General features: G+C 42.6%; 1 long non-coding RNA gene across 1 annotated transcript in view; it reads right to left on the bottom strand.

Annotated features, from left to right (window-relative positions):
- The window catches only part of LOC132117696 (uncharacterized), a 21,807-nt gene extending 8,172 nt beyond the window's left edge, over nucleotides 1–13,635 (bottom strand). Inside the window, exon 1 of the long non-coding RNA XR_009425826.1 lies at nucleotides 12,893–13,635. This is a non-coding gene — a long non-coding RNA (uncharacterized LOC132117696). The remainder of the gene's footprint in view (nucleotides 1–12,892) is intronic.
- Nucleotides 13,636–20,612: the final 6,977 nt, after the last annotated feature.

The following is a 20,612-nucleotide window of genomic DNA, read 5'->3' as shown; positions in this document are numbered from 1 at the left end:
TTTTTATTCCAACCATAAATATTTTCTCTGTCCCTGCTGGTAGTGCGAACAATACAGAATGTGTTTTTATGGCGGCCAGTATTGCTGAATGTGCGTTGAACTCTCAGGTAGTGAATTGGACTCTGCAGGAGCGAGTGCCCTGGGAGAGGAAAGATAGACCACTGCAGGAGATTTTTACCATTCTCACACACCCACCACTTTCAAATGCTACAGCGTTCCAGGGATGTTTCTGGAATGAACATGCCAATTACATAGTTATTTCCATGTTGTAACACTGTAGTTACTGTTTGTAATGAATTTGCTGAAATTGCAGTGTCTGTGCAATATCAACTTATTTCAATTAAGAGGAAGATGCCTCAGGCTGAGGGTGAGCCACATTGCTGCATGCAGTCTGCAGCACTGAACGATTCCTGTTTCATATCAGAGAGAGAGAAAAAAGTACAGGAATTAATGTTTTCTTCATTGCCGATGGAACGAAGCTTTGTGTCGGAGCGCCCTTGTTCTTTTAATTACTTCCTCCTGGTTTACAGCTCCAGTGAATTTTAATTATCCAACATGCAAAATTTTGGGAAGAACATCCATTTGGCATCAGGGCGTTTTGGGAGAGTTGGATTTAAGCGCACTTGGAAGAATACAGCGCATGTTCGTCTCTGGGTGGTTTTGCTGCTGTAGCTGGTGTTAGGAAATGTTGAGCTCTTCCAACAACTCCGGTGTGATGGGAAAAAGTCATTATGATGTCATACGGCAAACATCCCACCGAGGAAATGCCCTCAGCTCAGCTAAAAGAAAAATTGCAGCCCATAATAATATGTCCATCTGTGATACTCAGCTGTACTGTGATATTCTATAATTATATTCACAGGACTCTCTTTCCTTCTCTTTTTTTTTTTTGCAGTGGGAGCATGTTCTAGATAAGTCTGACTGTTATTGGGGTTTAAATGCTAGCAGATGTCGCTTTAATTGATTGAAACAAATTACCAACGCATTGATCCTTGGTTCGAATGTTCCGTGCGAGTGGCACTGAACCGGTGTGTGTGTGTGTGTGTGTGGGCCTGTGTGTTGCACCACATTGGATTTTTTCCAGTTCGTGGAGATGCAGCGATTTGCGTACGCTGACAAAAGACATAAGCATTTAAAAAAGATTTCAAAGCTTGATTTGTACTCTATAGGTTAATTCAACCTTTTGTTCATTCATAGTCAGTTGCAGCAGAATAATGGCCTACATAATTGGTTAAATAATTTTAAATTGCTGCCTTGTGGGAATTCACTGCTTGCTTTATTCCAGAAATTTGTGAGCTGCCTCTGTGGGAAGCATTTTTTAAGAGATCATATTGTAGGCTGAGAAAAATGGAGAAATCTGGGATTTTATTATATGATATCATAAATGTATAATTATTGTTTATTTATTTATTAATATAAGTTCTGAAAAAATAATTTAGAACAGTTAATGTACACTGTTGCTTAAATGTTAGTGGTATATACATTTTATTTTTATTTGTTCGTTTATAACATATTCTTTACATTATTAAATAACATATAATATAAAATAACATGAACTTTTCTATTTTAATATATTTTAAAATGAATGTCATTCCTGCGATGCAAAGCTCAATTTTCAGTATCATTACTTCAGTCTTCAGCGTCAGATGATCCTTCAGAAATTATTCTAATATGATGATTTGCTGCTCAAGAAACATTTTTTATGATTATTAGTTGATATTAAAGTTGAAAACAGTTTAATATATTTGTGGAATTTTTTTTAATTTGAATTCAGCATTTATTTGAAACCGTAATATTTTGTACAGTAGCTGTCTTTTATAAATGCTCACTGTCATTTTTTATCAGTTTAAATCCTTGGTAAATAAAATAATAATAAAAAATATTACTGATCCAAACTTTTGATATTTTAGCACTTTGCATAATTCCTCTTATATGCTAAAATCAGTATTTATGTGTCGAATTTCCCATGTTTTCTGTGTGTAAAACCCTTTGTATTTTAAAATTTTAAATATTTTTTAAAATTTGTACTGCACTATTTGAACTATGTATAAGCCCTTTTTTGAATACTCAAAATCAGTTACCCCCGAGGTTGAATTCTGGTTCAGATGTTGCTGCACAAGACAACAGGCAGCAAGGCAGCTCTCTCGGTTTTCAAACAGAGGGCATTGACACACTGTTTGATTGGCAGCTTGATGAGCCCCCAATGGTAGCACAGGACAAGGAGGTTGGCTAAAGGGACAGAAGATTTGGATCAAACACTGATCTCATCCTGCCACACTCTCCTGAGACCAGACCTTTGTCCCAAGCTCCACCTCTTGGAATACCAAATGCTGCTGATTTACAGACTCCAGAGTAAGCATTTATAAATGCAGTGTGATTAAAAAGTACAGATTTATGAGGTCTTTTTGTTGGAAACTAACTTTATAAATTCACAACACACACTCAAACAAGGATGAATGGAGTGGGAGAAAAGATTCACCATCATTAGGCCACATATTTAAGCCTACAGAGTTTACTCTTCTGCTTCCGAACATGACTGGGAATGAAAGTCAATTATAATGTATGGTACACACTCTCAAATAAAAGGTACAAAATCTGTCACTGGGGCAGTACCTCTTTAAAAGGCACACATTTGTACCTAAAAAAACTCCATATTGGTCACTTAAATGTACATATTAGTACATAAATTGTGCATATTAGTATCTAAAACATTGGTTTCAAACTCAATTTCTGGAGGCCCGCAGCTCTGCACAGTTTCGCTCCAACCCTAATCAAACACACCTGAACCAGCTAATTAAGGTCTTCAGGATTACTAGAAACTTCCAAGCAGGTGTGATTTAGAGCTTGTTGGAGCTGAACTCTGCAGAGCTGTGGCCCTCCAGGAATTGAGTTTGGCTGCATCCGAAAACTTATAGGCAGCTGACTTGCTGCCGGATGAGAAATGACTTTGCAGACAGCGTTTTTGCATGAAGGCACCTCATGAAACGGATTTCGAACAGGCTTCTGAGGCAGAGTAAAGGTTTAATGATCTATAGCAAAATATAGAGAGCTTTGGTGATAACTAAGCAAATATTTCACAACTATTAATTTCTCACTAGAAATTACATCAAAAGGGAAAAAAGTTGATCAAAAACATACTTTAAGTCACAAACTGACCATCGGCCACAACTTTCAGATGCCATCTTAATTTTTTGCTTAACTGTCATGGAATGAAATGCACAGGATTGTGGGATATCAAAGGCAGCGAGGGATACATCTATGCTGCCTTCAAAAATCGGCCAGATGAAGGCATCTCAGGAGACAGGAACATTGATTTCGGACGTGCCTTGATGCCTTCCTACCTTTGAATGCGACCTCTGAAGGCAGCGTTTTTCAGTTTTCGGATGCAGCCCACGAGACCTCTGATCAAAAAGGTACAAACGTGCACCTTTTGAAAAGGCACCGCCAATAGTGAAAGCTTTTTTTGTGAGAGTACAGGTCAAGTTGATTAAATGCAAAAAAAAAACAAATGCATTCTGATAGTTTATTGAAAAGTGATGTTTAACAGGCTTAAATATTTTCTTTCACACACCAGCATCATGCACTGATTTAATACTATTATTTTTATTGCATAAGTGTTGCCTTTTAAAGGGGGGGGGGGACTATATGAGATAACCTCTACAGTGAAAATTTTGGGGTCAGAACAATAAACTGTTACTTTTATTTGGCAAGAATGGATTTAATTAGCTAAAAGTGAAAGGAAAACAAGACATGTATAAAAATATACATAAAAAGCACAGCTGTTTTTAAAATTGATAATAATAATTCTTTATAGAGTCCATAGAGTGATTTCTAAAGGATCATGAGAGACTAAAGAATAATGATGCTGAAAATTCAGCTTTGCATCAGAGGAATAAATTACATTTTGTAATTGTGACGAGTGGGGCGGGGCCGAGGGACATGGGAGCGAGGCCGGGGGAGTGATTGGAGATGAACTGCACCTGTTCGACCCACCGGTCTCGAGGCCCATGGAGGAGATGGAAGGATATAAAACTGGAGCGACGACAGTGAAGGACGAGAGAGGACCAGGCCTGGGCTTTTAGTTGTGTTTTGGTTTTTATTTTATGCGCACCAGTCGTCCGTGAGGGGCTGGTGCGCTGTTTTGTGTTTGTTTTGTTATTAAAATGTTTTTGATTGTCCGCCGGTTCCCGCCTCCTTCTTCCGGATGAATATGAAGGTTGGTATCGTTACAGTGGTGCCGAAACCCGGGAGAAGGAGGGACGCGCTGCTGAAGATCCCTCGCCGCTGTGGTGAATCCGCGGTGCCATCGAGCTGGCGAGGAGTGCTCCTCCATGGGCCTCGAGACCGGTGGGTCGAACAGGTGCAGTTCATCTCCAATCACTCCCCCGGCCTCACTCCCATGTCCCTCGGCCCCGCCCCACTCGTCACAGTAATATATTAAAATAGAAAATAGTTATTTTAAATTGAAATAATATTAATATATATATTTTGACTTTATATATTTTATATTTAAAAGCAGCCTTTTTTCAAAAACATAAAAAAACTTAAGAATCATATGAAATCTTCCCGAATCCAACCATTAGTACGCTAGCGTATTTCAGTTAGATATTATACATCAGTAGTGTGATGCATACAGCTGCATGTATGCGGCATTATGTGCTTATACACTGTAGGTTGCTATATTCCCGTCCCAGTACACCCCTGCACTCAGTTGTGCATCAAACCTGCTCTCCATATGCTCCTGAATTAAAGCCTCTGAAAAGCACAAAAGCGTCACATCCTGTGCTACGGTTTCCTTTCATTACGTGTCAGTACTAAGCCCAACCCTTCAGCACACTTGTGTTAGGAAGACTAATAATGTTATGCTCTGTAACCTGCCTCCTTATTGCCCGTCTTGATAAACTGTCCTTGATTTATCTGCCTTCTCACAGTCACACCCGCATCACTTCCAGACTGCGCTGCACTTAATCACCGCTTTCGACCTGACACCATTAGCCAACATATTTTTCATAATCTTGCAAATCAGACATCGATTTATGATTTAACAAATCCCAAAACCTCCCCGGAAATATTTCTTTTTATCTCCACTATTATTGCCTTTCCGCTTGGCACACGTGACAAGTGAATCATTCTCAGAATTTACTTTATCTCAGTGCAATTACCCATGTACAGGATATATGATATACTCAAGCCAATTTGTGTATGTTTTTTCTATTGGGATGATACGGCTTGTAGATCTACTGTTTTAGTGTTTGATGAATAAAAACATGAGAACAGCATGTATTTGATAGATTTAATGTGTCCTTGCTGAATAGAAGTATGAATTTCTTTACAAAAAAAAGTACTGACTCAAATGTTTGGAAAAACTCTATCCTGTAATTATTCTTCCTTGTATCCATCTTTTCCTGTTGTCTCAACCTTTTTAAGTTCAAGTGGCAAAATTAGACATTTAAAGCCTTAATGCCCCCCCCCCCCCAACTAATATTTACCCTAATTACTCATTAGCTGTCTATATATGCCTTCTTTTATGTGCAAAATTATAGACTTCCCACAACTCATTTATTAACATTGAGACTATTTATTACAAATCGTATCTTTAAATCTTACTTATGACATGCAATGAGTGATCAGACATTTTGTCATTCACTTGCTTTCTATTTTTGTGCTGGCTGGCCCTACAACCTATTGATCCCAAGCCACACTCTTCATAACAGTACATTAAACATCAAATATCTTCTTATTGGCTGTGATTGTATTACAAGCGTAGACCGACAAATAGCTTGTTGGATATCTAGTTTGTACAGCGTTCGGCTGGGTTTGTCCTCTGTTTAAACTGGGACTAGTAAGTGTGCTGGGATTCTAGTGGGCCCCTTGGCCCCTACAGTCCCCTCAGTGCTGGGCTTTGCCTGTCTCAGCTCACTGGCTCAGCCAGCATTGTTGCATATTTAATGTCCTGATGAACGCTTCCACCTGCTGACACAGGAAAAGTGACAGAACAATACACCTCCCAGCCCCCTCCACCCCTCCGTCCAGTAGCTTCACAGCCCTAACACCGCCATCATAAATCCAGCCTCTCCCTCGCTCTCTCTCCACCTCATATACATGCTGTTTCACATTCACACACTTCACAGCCTGACCTATCTTCTATCTATTTCATGAATCTCCTCCTGTGATTCGCTCATCTATGTACATATCGTCCATTCTCGGTCACTCGTTCTCTTTCCAGTCATCCCATGGGAGGCTTATCCCACTTTCATCAGTTTTTTCTCCTTCCTTTAACCATATTTTCTGAATTGTGTTGTCTCGCTTTACTTTGTCCTGCAGTGACCCACTGAAGGCCTCAAACGACTAATGCATAACAACCATTATTACCGTTTAAAGATGTCTCACCCACTTTTCAGGCATACTTCTTCAAAATCTCATTCTCGTCTACACTCTTTCATATATAAACGCAGGTCAGGTCAACACAAGCCCGGCTCAGCTCAGTGCTGGTGTATCCTGCACATCCTCTGATGTGATTGTGGGTCTCAGTGGACGTGCTTTACCGGGTTCTGACCACCTCTGACCATCACACAGCTTCCCGTAACACAGTCCACAGACATCAAGACTCTACTCTGCCCTGCTGCTAAAGGCTAAGTGAATATTCCCCAGCAGCGCTTACACACACACACACACACACACAGAGAGAGACACACACTTGATACAAAAGCAGGACAGCTGGGCCCGTCTATCCAAAAGTTCATCTATGTACTTATTCCCTCTGTGAGTAAAGAGACTCTGTGGAGATGTAATATATACATCTATTAATGAAGCGCCAAAACATCCAGAAGCTAACAGGACAAAACGGTGGGTAAGGCGCATCCATTTTAAGAGAAGGTGCCTGTGTGCCAGTGGCACAAATGATGTCTGTTTTATTTTATTCTACATACAATTTTTTTTATTTTATATTTGTAATATGGTAATATATATTTTTTAATAATACATATTTAATAATACCTTTTTTGGTATTATATATAGTTATAGTTTTCTTATATACTCACGTATATACACATATATGCATATATACTTTATTGTTTTTAATTTTTGTTTCATTTTACTTTTTTATAGGTCAAAAACATTTAGTTTATTTTTTTATGAATAATCGTTATTGTATTAAGTGTGGATAATACTTTTTATTTTAATTAATTAAATTTATTTATTTTTAATTTATTAATTTATTTTTTGCGTGGACAATTTTTATTTTCAAGTTTCTGTAGATATAAATTCATAAAACCACACAAAAATTACACTGTAGTTCTTAATTACCAGATTTCAGCCATAAGCTTTTTTGCTTTGCAGGATTTACTCTGGGGAAAAATAGCCTCTGTATCATAAAATTACATCTCTTCAAAACAATAAAACTTAGGTAAAAATCCTTTCCAACTAACAGAGTAGGATAAATAGACTGAGATAGCAGTGGCCCATGTGTTCCCATTGATGAGCAGAGGTCCTCATAACCAGTTGTGTCAAAACTGGGATGTTCACATTCAGCAAGAAACCACAGACATTAATGTCCAATAGTCAAACAACTGGACTTTGTTATAAATTATTTTGAAGACGCTTCACCCCAGCAGCTTCATCAGTATCACTCTGATGCTCTGTGAAAGCTCTATCTCTTTCTCTATTCTTCGTTGTCTCTCTTTCTCCCCGATTTTATTCATTAGTAAGCATTTGTTCACTGCACCATCTGAACTGCTGTCTGTGTGTTTTCGACATGAGGTGACCACCTTTGATTACTCCATAGATACCCAAGCGCTTCTGCGATCATTTCATCATGTCACCCTGTACATCATTATTTAATAGCCAATTTAACAGTAACATACACTCACTATTAGGCCTAGAGTCGTCTTTCATAACTGCATGTCAGACAAATTTGAATTTGCATTCTACACCCAACCGCTCAAACACAAAATTACCTCTCAAACCTATAGTAAAAACACTGGTCCTTGTAGATATTCAGTAATTCCTTAAGCATGTGTGTGTTCCTCAGCCCCGTTTTTTCTCTCACCTGGGATACATACTTCTTTACATTCCATAGCTGCTCTTGTTCATATGGGCATATAAAGAAGTATGTCTACCAAGCAGGATATATGGGCACATGGACAAATGTAATGCATTCAATCCTACAGTAATAATCCACAAATATCAGCATTTACGGGCCAAACCGCAAAGGTGATGAACACTAATTACTGTTTTACAAACTGAATGGCACACAAATCCACACACATATGCGACCTTTACACTTTTAAAACTTTACATCCAATATGCATACAAATGTCACAAGACGGCACAGTTAATTTTCACGCCGGACAAGCGTAGTGTCTTTTTTTTTTTTTTGCCAATTATATCTCGGAAATTGCATGGTCTTGTGACTTTACAGGTCAAGTCACAAACATTGAGGGTTTTTTACACATCATTTCACTTTAATAAGCCAGCCGAAGCCTGTAAAAATAACATCAGGAGGTGCTCTCTACGTTTTTATACTCCAGAAAGGCAAATATGAATCTATCAGATGTGATAGAATTATACAGTTTTTCTTCTTTCCTCTTCACCCTGCAAAAACTGCATTGCTGTACACACACACACACACACACACACACACACACACCCAAACACACCAGGCAGCATGTGCTAGTTTTACTGGAAGAGCAGTTTTTCACTTAGTCTACGCAGAGCGCAGCCACACACGATTCACCTTGACTGTCAGCCCAATAGGTACAGCTGCAGCGAGAGGAGAGGAAGAGAGAGAGAGAAAGATAGAGAAAGATTTGGTGCTTACCTAGTGGGTAGCTGTCAGGTAGAGTCCCCCTGCTTCAGATGGGCCAATGCACCACGAGGAGGAATAAAACAATAAAGGGCAAACAGGAAGAAGTGCTCTAGCTTTTCCTCTCAGTGTCCCAGGTGCTGCCTCTGCAGTCTCTCTCTCTCTCTCTCTCTCTCTCTCTCTCTCTCTCTCTGTTCTGCTATCTAAGTCTATTTCTCTCTACCTCACATTCTCTCATTCTATCTTACACTCTTTCGGTTCCCTCCCCCCTTCTCTGCCCCATCTCTCTCTCTCTCTCTCTCTCTCTCTCCCCTCACATGCATGTAGTGAGAAAGTTTAGGTGTAGCGGAGGGCTGCTGTGCACCCTGATCTTCTGATGTCTGGAAATGAATGGGGAATAAACGTGCCTGACCTGCCCTCTCTACATCTCTCCTGTCCAGTTCCCTCTCTCTCTCTCTCTCTCTCTCTCTCTCTCTCTCTCTCTCTCTCTCTCTTTCTCTCTCATCATCTATAATGCACAGCCTATAGAGCTAGTACACTCCTCCTCCTCTTAATTCACTCTCTACCTTTACCCCTCCCTCTCTCTCTGGGTCTCTGTGACCCCTGACACATGCAAGCACTGTGTCTTACCATTTTACTGTCTCTCTCTCTCTCCAGTCTCTTACAGTATAACGTGCTTAATTGGCATGGCAAATACAATTGTAATGCTTAGGTGATTGGGTGCAAAGAAAATATAAAAATAGTGTGCGGTGATGTACACTAAGATAAAAATATGCACACAAAAAAAAAATATCTTTAAAGGCACAACATCCTCAGAAAAACATAATGTACAATATTTACAGGATATGTGCTACACCTTAAGTTAATTTAGCAGGTTTTTTTTTCTAACAGTGTACTTTAGTTATCAAATACAAATATGTGTGTCCTTTCTCAAACAGTGATATTTAGCTATGACAAGTGTGTAAACTGAAGGTTACTTTTCTGACTTTTATTTATACGTAAAGGGATGCATAAAAAAAGTTATTTCAATAAGTTATTTAATTATGATATTAGAACTAACTTACTAAAATTCTAGGGGGAAAAAATCTTAAAAATGCTAAAAATCCTTTGGGTGTAGCATATCCTCATTTATGTACCTATGTAAATGAATCCAGAGGATAGATAAACTGGACAAAAAAATGACAAAAACTGAAGGAATAATCTTAATTTAATCTTCATTTAAAATACATTTTTAAACATTAATTTATTATTTTATAGATTTATAGATTTTTTGTTCAAAGTATGTTTTTAGTAATAATAATTAGCTTAATAAACAAACAGTAAAAGTCAATAGCATGTTTATTTAGATATTGTGTGTGGTTTTTCACAGCTGTAATTTAAGAACAATATTGTCCTTAGAAGTGAACTAAATTTGTGGATATTCTTAGAAGTAAAATTATCTATCCATTTAATTATTTAACATTTTTGGAATTTAGAACTTAATAACTACAAAATATAGGGTCATGGTTTGTCCTATAGGCAATATATATATATATTTTTTACTTTATATAAAACAACATAAGTGTATGGCATGTCCTTATAGAGGTGTGTGTGTGTGTGTGCGTGTGTTAAGAGCTTATTTCACCTGAAAATCCCCTCTGCTCTTCTTCCCACTCAATCAATACCAATTTATAAGCAAATGCTGCTCAGCTGACTCGCTCCTTTAATGAATTAGACCGTCGCTGATGTCACTCCACTAATGAAGCCTTTCTCAAGAGTGTTAAGCAAATCTGCCGAGGGTTAGTTTGCATATGACTGTGTGTGTTAGAGAGGAAAAGGGTTTTACCAGTCCATCCTGTGTAAAAATAAGACAATTATGAGTAAAGGAGCGAGACTGCAGGAATATATGGCTGCAGTTGTACTCAATGAGCGTGTGAGAGAGAGAGAGAGAGAGAGAGAGAGAGAGAGATAGTGTGAATGATATGTGACTGATAATTACAGCAGAGGACAGTCAGAGGAGGAACAGACCGCGTCTCTGATCCAATGCCACCATGTGGTTTATAACACCATGCGGCTGAGTCCTTTATGGAACGAACGTTAATTACTTTTGATCATAGATAAGCAAAAGAGAAAAATATGAATAGTTATAAAAATGCAAGAGGGATTGTGGGTGAGTGATCTGATACCATCTTAAACACACTAGCCTACATGCTGCGTGCGCTGTAGATGAGAATTCAAAGGCGCTCGGCGAGTCATAGCGTGCATACAGAGCAGGACATATTTATGCATGTGATCAGAGCCTCTCCCATCACACTCCACATGTCCCACAATCCAACACTGTCTGTCTAATGTTCACACATAGTCATCTCAGTGTGACCACAATATGCTGCTTGAGCATTGACAGTACATTTGTTCTGTCATTGGATTGGGATGCATTTTCACATGGAAATGTTTAGTTCAGTTCACTTTAGACTGTTGAAAATGCCCTGTTTTAATAGGAGGAACAGAACAGTCTTGCTAATGCACTGTAAATTTGGGTAAAACAATATAATTATAAATTTAAAGCATATTTTGTTATTATCCAGTACATACATGTTTTGTGCTTTTTAGTCTGATTAAGATTATACTGTTAAAAGCACTTTGACTTTAATAGGAGCAAAAGAACAAATACCGTCTCAGAACATATAAAGCCACAGTCTTCCAGTGCACATAGACTATTATAATTTAGTTAAGAGAACTACATTTTATGTAATTTAAGAGCATTTGTTTTTATTTATGAAGGGTTCATTTTATAGTGTAGTGTAGTTCAGTTAGGTTCAAATTAGACTGATAAAAAGACTGTGACTTCAGTAAAAATCAAGCTCTTTTAGTTCATTATGTACAATTTAATTGTTTAGAGCATTCAGCCTTTTTGAATTAAATACGTTCAATTAAAATTCCATTGAATTTATACTTTAAAACTGATAATAGGAGGGGAAAATAGGTAAGTTTTAGACAATTTAATGCAATTACAATTTTGTAAGCAAACAAATGTGATTAAGAGTGTTTGTTGTGTTACATTCAGGGACAATTCAATTAAGTTCAATTCAGTTTGGACTGTTAAAGACTATGACTTTAAAATTGGGCAGCATAAGAAATAACAGTCTTGGTAGTGCACTTAAACAACTACAGTTCAGAAAAAAAAAAAAAAAAACTAACTAACTAATTTTGTTTAGAAATTCATTTTCTGTTTGGGTGCATTAACAGCGCATTGCCAGAGGCAGCGATAGGTCGCTTACGGCTAATAGCTAAGTAAATCGTGGCTCTTCTTTCTGCATCAGCACTGTCCTCCTGAGTAATTAAACTAAAAGTCCTCATCATAAATCAAACATACTCCTCCCATTTCACCCATCTCTCTCATCATCCCTTCCTTATAGGATTCAGTCTGTGGTTTGTGTAAATCGACCCATATGACCCTACACTGACACACAGAGTCATGGCCAGCTCCTCATACAAGTCGACGCCCCAGCAGCTCAATGCCATAGATAGCAGCATTACCAGGAAATAGGCTCGAACGCCAATCAACACACATACACAGAAGCAGGTGTACCATTCCTGCGTCTAACTGAACATCCAGAGCTTCAGAAAGCTCCATCCACCAGCAACAGCTGCTGCCATCCTGATGTCACCTGATCCATCCCAGCTCCTGTCCTCTCCACATTTAAACATGACTGACAGCCCAGGGGCTAATGCCTGTCCTCGAGCCATCAAAGTAAAATTAGAAAAAGAAAAGTAAGCATCTCCCTGGCCCACCACATGGCTAAATATCAATGTCAGGGGCCAACAGTGGTGGAAGGACTACAGTGTACTCAAGAAAGAAATTGAACATGTCAGAATCACTCAGTTTTCAGTTTAGGTCATCTAACGATTTGATGCTAACACTGCTGCTAAAAGTACTTTGATAGGCGCCGGATGGCTGCACATGCTGTCTATGATTGTTCCCCTTTTATCCTCACATACACACTGATACATCAACAGAAAAGCAGAGCTCCCTACAGGCTGAAACATGGTAAAACACACTTACAGTACGTGCATGTATATGTATTTACTCACGAACACACACATACTCACTAGGGTGAGGAAGCTTGTTTGTGGATCCAAGAGGCAGGGGGAGCGTCCGTTCCCAAGCAGCTGATTCAGTGCATGAGAATTTGAGGATGAGAATGAGAGAAAGGGGGGGGTGGGGGTATGGACAGATGAGAAAGTGATGGGGATGAAGAGAAATGCAGAGCGTTGTCATCAATACCGGAGTGTTCTCGGCACTAATAGAAGAGCGAATTATCAAAAAAATTGGACTAAAATGGCCAGGTCAGATAAAATGGCCCCAAAAACCTACGGTAACAACTCACCACCTGTCCTGCTATGTAAAAAGCTACCTCCCAATACCAGCGAAAACGTGAGCAGGAGAAAGTATGGACAGTATGCTGACAGCACTAAATGAGAGACAGGCGGTCGGAGAGAGAGACAGAAAAAGAGTGAGAAAGACAGAGCAAGAATGAAGTTGATATGAGGTTAAGAGTGAAAGAAAAGATCAGAAAAAAGCGCTAGAGTTGAGGCTGTCTCAGTTTTTTTTTCTCGTTCTTCTCATTTGTCCTCACTGTGTATTCCATCCTTTCTGACAGTTCTGTCCATACTTTGTCCAATAAACGTCCTTGTCCTATCACATGAGAGACGGCAGCCATTAAGGGGAAAAATGACGTCACTGATATGCCTCCACGTCACCGAAAACAACAAATGTTAGCTAAAAAAATACTTGTCATAATGTTGACTTCTAACATGTTTTATGCCGAACGTTTGGACAGGACAGGCGGGGAGTGTGCTGAGGGGCTGGTCAGAGGAGCCTCCCACTGTTCCAAAGCTTTTATACTCCGAGGGTCAAAGCAAAGAGGAGCCCCCCTGGCCCTGCACCCACTCCCCTACTCTGCCTGGCCTTATTTAGTGAAGCTGGGCAAAAAATAGCCCTTCAAGTTGATCTGCAGGGGGTGGGGCAAATGTGGGTGGGGCCTGCAATGGGGGAGGAGCTAATGGCCAATTGGGAGGTATTTTTAGGCAAGCCAAATAAAGAGGTGCGCTCAGTTCCTGCCCTGCCCTGCCCTGCACCACCCAGTAGTTTGGTGGCTCTGTGTGCTCTGCTATCTATGGTCAGAGCCACTGGGATTGCAGAGAGAGTTGCAGAGAGTCACTGCAGTGCTTTTGTGCATCAGACTGATGAAATGGAATTCTTGTTATATTTGTTTATATGTTACAGAAAGCCAGTTAATTTGAGTCACACAATCCAGCAAGAGTCGTTTCCCCCACTGAGTCTTGTTTGTGTGTTTATTAATTTAGTCATTGAATAATTGATTGATGCAGTGTTTAATCATTTGCACAGTGATTTGTGTAGTCTCTGTGTGTCCTTTTCTGTAAGCAGTTTAGATGTGTATGTTTGTTTGTAGAGATTTGGTTCCTCATGAGGTTTCCTCCTCAATTTACCTAAATGTCTTAAGCTCAGTACCTACTCTGTCGATATGAAACATATATATTATTGTTGTCAGATTGTACAAAATGACCCTAGAAATGCATTATGAACTGTTTGTTATATCAGACTGAGGACATTGGTGTTCAATTTTGTTCCTTGCACTATCCTGCAGAGTGTATCTCCAGTCAGCTATACAGAGTGTTCAGGATACCTACTGGATCTGAAATCAAAGTACATTTAATGAGGAATGACCTGGATTAATGTACTGTTTTTAAACTACTGTACTGTAGTAGGGAAGTAGCAGTAGTCGAAACTTCCAAGCAAGTGTTGGTTGGTTGGAGCTGCAATCTGCAGGAACATGACTGGACCCCCCCCTGTTTTATGACTTAAGGCTCACAGTGGACTTCGTTCTGACATGCTCATTGATGCAAAAAATAAAATAGTACCAGACAAACCATGTAAGCATTTGCAGTAATTTTACCAATGTTTTGCCTGGAAAACAAAAAAAATTGTTGAGGGAGTTGGTTGGCTGCTCATTCTTAACAGCAAACTTGAGGTAAATTTGATAGTACTATTGCAAAATGAAGGAAAAGGTATCAACAAAGGTATCCGAACATTGTCAGGTGCTATTAGTTCTACATCTGCTGTTATACTGCAAAACTTCAACCCAACATTTCTGAAACTCATCAAGTCATCAAATAGTCCATCACTGGCCATTCCCAGTCCATTGTTTTTGTAATGTGTTCTGCACTGTTGGCACTAGTCGGATCCTCAACTATGGCTTTTTGGCTGATTGAGTGTGTTGAATTGGCAGTGGCACCTGTTGGTGTGAGAGATCACTATGATTGAATGTTTAGCTTGGTGAACCATGTGATGAATGGTACCTATGAAGTCAAGATGGCAATCATGGAAAGCTCATCTAATCTGTGATGATTTTCATTGAACCTGTCTGTAATTAATGATGTGGTTTGTAAAAATGGTAAGCCAGCGCTGCCTGTTTATTTCCAGTATCCCATTTTGAATAACGAATACAGACTACTGCCGCCTGCTGGTATAGAAAGTAATTTCTTCTCACTCAGGCAAAGAACATACTTGTCTGTTAGCTATAGTCTGCATCTGGGTGAAACATTTGTTCTTTTCTCACAGTCTGCATTTTGTCTCCACTGTTTTTCGACATTGCATTGGTGTGTCTGGGCTTTCAGTGATAAGAAAAAAGTGCACTGGGCTTTAGGGAGATTTTCTCACTGGTGATTATAAGACACTATACCAGGGAACAATTTGTATTGCAAAAACCACTGTACTATACATACACGTACAATATACATTTTAACTGAATTGTTTATACAGTGTGAAAAGATGTGACTGACTAACTAAGAGAGAAAAGGAGCAAAAGAAAGAGAAATATGAATGGAGACAATGAAAGGGAGAGATCCTTTCAAAACGGAGGGGGCAGCAGGAGGAGGTAAAGAAAAGAAAATTATTGATTTCCACCTTAAAAAGGCAATCTCCACACAAGTGCTCTTGGGAAAACAGACGTGTGTGACAAAAAGAGTGTGAGCTACTATCTGTGTCTTTTAGTGTGTGTGTGTGTGTGTGTCACAAGGTGACGATCTTTAGGGGCGGAACCAAAATTCGGGAAGTTTGGTTCCGCCCGGAAGTGTTTCCGCCCGGACCGGAAAAACAGAACACCGGAACTTCCGGTAGCGCCGTAAGAAGGAAAATCAGGGAATTCGATGCACCTGTGCCTAGTTAGGGACAGCGGTTGGTGATTGGAGGATACGCTGGACAAGGCAGTACTTAAGGCCAAGTTATTTTACAGTCTGGGAAGCTCTCTTTGGTGTGTGTGAAGCACTGGGTTGTGCCCGTCTTGGTACGCTGCTGGTAGCTGTCTAACTCTCTCCCTCCCTCAGGCTGGAATTGTATGATTGTGAAGACATCGCGAACCTTAAAGGTTGAGAAGTGAACAGATTATACGGCGAACTGAGACGACGTGAAAAAGGGGATTGGAAGTGGCATTGATGTGAGTACTAAGAGCCAGTCGAAAGTGCCCTGTATATTGACCTGGCGTTGTGTAGATCTCTCCAGGAGGAGGAGGGTGGCCCTACCCCTAATATAGTGTGGTGGGAGAGCCGAAGGAATACTTATTGAAGTAGTCGCAACGACGACATCACTAGCTAGGCCGCATATTCCATCGCCAGATCCGAACCAAGCGAAGTGAAGGAAGACGGGTGTCCTTTCCGTACACTGAGTGTGGTGGGTGAGTCTTCGTGCTGTGAAAACCTATAATTTTGACGTGGTGTTGTATATTGCTGTGGGCTGCTGTGTATTGCCGTGTGTCCTGTCAGATAAACCCCCGCCTTCACGCACTTCGGCGTGGGAGGACAAGGAGATTGCTGGTCCTGGCCTAGTTCAGTACAGTATATGTTGTGAGCGTGCTTCAGATCTCCGGAGATAGCACGGTACGCTGTGTCCAGCCCAGAGGTGAAAGCCATCCAAAGCAGAGTAACTGTGTTTTGTGTCTAAGTTGATACCTGTGGAGAGGAAAGGAAAGAGAGTGAGTAACACAAGGAGAAACAGAGGAAACCTGTACTTACAGTGCGCTGTGTTCGGCCCAGAGGTGAGAGCCATTCAAAGCAAACTAACGGTGCTATTGTGCCCAAGTTGATATCTGTGGAGAGAAAAGGAGAGAGAGGGAATAACACGAGGAGGAATAGAGCGAACCCTGTACTTACAGTACGCTGTGTCCAGCCCAGAGGTGAGAGCCATTCAAAGCAAACTAACTGTGCTATTGTGCCCAAGTTGATACCTGTGGAGAGAAAAGGAGAGAGAGTGAATAACACGAGGAGGAATAGAGCGAACCCTGTACTTACAGTACGCTGTGTCCAGCCCAGAGGTGAGAGCCATTCAAAGCAAACTAACTGTGCTATTGTGCCCAAGTTGATACCTGTGGAGAGGAAAGGAGAGAGAGAGTGAATAACACGAGGAGGAATAGAGCGAACCCTGTACTTACAGTACGCTGTGTCCAGCCCAGAGGTGAGAGCCATTCAAAGCAAACTAACTGTGCTATTGTGCCCAAGTTGATACCTGTGGAGAGAAAAGGAGAGAGAGTGGGTAACACGAGGAGAGACTGAGGGAACCTGTACTTACGCCGCTGCCTGTGGAGAAAGAGAAAGCGACCGCTGCCTGTGGAGAAAGAGAAAGCGAGTGAGCACCCAAGGAACGAACTGTGTGAACGAGTACTTACTGTGAGCTGTAATCAGCGAAGAGGTGAGAGCAAAACCAAGCTGAACTAACTGTGCCTGTGTGTCCCAGCCGTTGCCTGTGGAGAAAGAGAAAGAGCGTGAGCACCCAAGGAACGAACTGGGTGAATCAGTACTTACTGTGAGCTGTAATCAGCGAAGAGCTGTTGCCTGTGGAGGAAGAGAAAGAGAGTGGGCACCTCGAGAACGAACTGAGTGAACCAGTACTTACCGTGAGCTGTATTCAGCGAAGAGGAGGAAGAAGGAGGGCGCTACGAATACCTAAGACTCAGGCCGGGGCCCGAGCCCCACGCCCCGGATCCCCGTGGCCCCCTTGCTCCCTGACCTCTTCCCGGCCATAGCCCATCTGGAGGGCCGAGTCAGAGTTTAGTTTTAATTGCCCTTTCCCTATTCCCTAAGCTATTTTTAAATATTTAAATAAAGATTGTTTTATCACTTACTTGTTCTCGTGTTGCTTGGCCATTGGGTCGGGTTTGGGGACCTCCTCGAGGTGGAAGTTGAGAAGGGGTGTGGCTTAGTTAAAGCATAGCCAGCCCCTGGGTGTGACAGATTTGGCGTAGTCGGCAGGGTTTCCACCTCGAGTTGAGTAACCAAGGTCGTCCAATGACCGACAACGCGGGGCTTTCAGCCCAACCCCGTGCCATGCCCGTTTTTATGGGGAGCCCCTGGATTCAAAAATATGGGGGGACAGAATCCGAGGTACGATTGTCTGAATGGAAGGCTCAACTAGAGTACTTGGCCGACCTACAGGGCCTTAGTGCAGCCCAGCGGCTTCAATTTGTGTTAAACTCCCTGGATGGAGAAGCGCGGCGAGAGGTGCATGCCGCCCCCGAAGCCGTTAGAGCCAACGCCCAAACCGTGTTCCAGTTCCTCACTGAACAGTATGGTGACCACACCCCCGTAGCTGTCCTTCGCTCCCAGTTCTTCAATTGTAAGCAGGGCCCCCGCCAACCGATTAGAGCTTTCGCCCTGAGGTTGCGAGAGCAATTCGCCCGACTACAGACCCGTCGGGACCACGGGTTGGGAGATGGAGAGACTCTATTGCGGGACCAGTTTCTTCTGGGGTTGAAGGAGGGTCCGGTGAGACAGAGCCTACGTATCCAGTTTCGAAGGGACCCGGGTCTTACGTTCGAAGATCTGAAGAAAGAGGCACTGGCCCTGGAAGGTGATGAGACTGAGGTGAGTGGTTCCCCAGTGTGTGCGGTTGTCAGTGAAGTAGCACCAGCACAACCCGGAGGCCCTGACTGGAAGCAAGCACTGAAGGCTGAACTTTTGAAAGATGTCCGCGATCAGATGTCTGAACTGTCTAAAGCCCTCGTAGGAGAATTGCGCCAAGGACGGGCGCGGGAGGAACCACGGCCGGCGCCCCGAGACCGAGTGTACTCAGAGGGAGGCCGAGAGCCGTTCAGGCGCCCGAACCACTTTAACCGGCCCCGTTTCGAATGGGACGAGCAAGGGCGACCCATCTGCAACCGCTGTGGCAAACCAGGTCACTATAGCCGCCAGTGTGGGCCCCGCAGGGCGTCAGAAGGGGGTTTTTAGGTCGGCCGGCCACTGTGGGTCGTGTGGCCGGGACCCCTCGAGAAGACCCTGGAAGAGGATATGGCTCTAGGAGCCAGATGATTGGGCGTAGCCCCGTGGCGAAGGTGAGAGTGTGCGGCAAGGAGATTCAATGCCTGGTAGACACAGGCTCCCAAGTGACGTTGTTTGCTGAGAGTTTATCCGAAGAAGTGTTTGGGAAACAAGGGGCACCAGGGGCGGAGGCCCCCTGGCTTACTCTGAAGGGCGCAAACGGCCTCGACATCCCATATATTGGCTACCGATTGACGGACCTAGAGGTTCACGGAGTGATGGTCCCCCAGAAAGGTGTGATTATCGTGCAAGACCATTGTCTGGGTGCACATCGAGCCCTGTTGGGCATGAATGTCCTCGCTGATTGCTGGGAAGAGCTATTTCGGGCTAGGCCCGTATCGAAGATACCGCCTGCAGAGAGGCCCAAGTGGGAGTGTGTGGTAGCTGACTGTCGAAGGGTGCAAATGAGCCAAGTCCGCAGGGAACAGGAAGAGGTAGGAAGAGTGATGTGTCGTTTTGCTTTGTCTGTCCCCGCAAAAAGTGAGGCTGTTGTGTGGGCGCGAGTACCGCCCCGAAGAGCGGGCCCAGAAGAGTGGGTGCTGGTGGAGCCCCATGTGGATTGTCCACAAGTGGAAGTGGCACGAGGACTATCGACGGTCCGGCGGGGGAGAGTCCCCGTGAGGATACGGAATGTACATCCATACGCGGTGCAACTACATCGGCACCAACGATTAGCCCGTCTGACAACGGTTACATCCCACCAAGTAAGGGAAGAGAGGGATATTAGTTTTCGTCAGGTGTGCCCCACTGTCATCGAGGTGGCCCTGACACAAGTAGACACCCCATGGGGTGGTATGGAGAGGAGTGTGCCGAGCCACCTGGCGGGTGAGTCGTTACAAGGGGAGGATTTAGAGCAGGCACAGACACAGAAGTTACAGGCCCTCCTTCGGAGATGGCAGCATGTGTTCGCCACCCACGATGAAGACTACGGATGCACCCAGGTGGTACAACATCATATACCTACCGGGGATGCAGGGCCCAGCCGGGAGAGGTATCGCCCAATTCCGCCCACTTTGTATACCGAGGTACGTACACTCCTGCAAGGCATGCTGAAGCAAGGAGTTGTTAGGGAAAGCAGCAGCCCGTGGGCGGCCCCCATAGTGCTGGTGCAAAAGAAGACGGGGGCTTGGAGATTCTGCGTGGACTACCGTAAGCTGAACCTCGTGACTAAGAAAGACGCTTTCCCTTTGCCACGGATCGAAGATTCGCTTGCCAGCCTCACGCAGTCGGCATGGTACTCTACCCTAGATTTGGCCAGTGGCTACTGGCAGGTGCAGGTGGCCGAAGCAGACCGGGAGAAGACTGCCTTTACAACCCCGTTTGGACTATTTGAATGGGACCGGATGCCTTTCGGGCTCTGTAACGCTCCGGCCACCTTCCAGCGGCTGATGCAGCGGTGCTTGGGAGGTCAGTTAATGGAGTCAGTATTAGTTTACCTGGA

Source organism: Carassius carassius, chromosome 37 (assembly GCF_963082965.1).
Source record: "Carassius carassius chromosome 37, fCarCar2.1, whole genome shotgun sequence".
In the NCBI taxonomy this organism is placed as follows: Eukaryota; Metazoa; Chordata; class Actinopteri; order Cypriniformes; family Cyprinidae; genus Carassius; species Carassius carassius.
The sequence above is the reverse complement of the archived record's forward strand: the minus strand, read 5'-3'. Positions and strand labels throughout refer to the sequence as shown.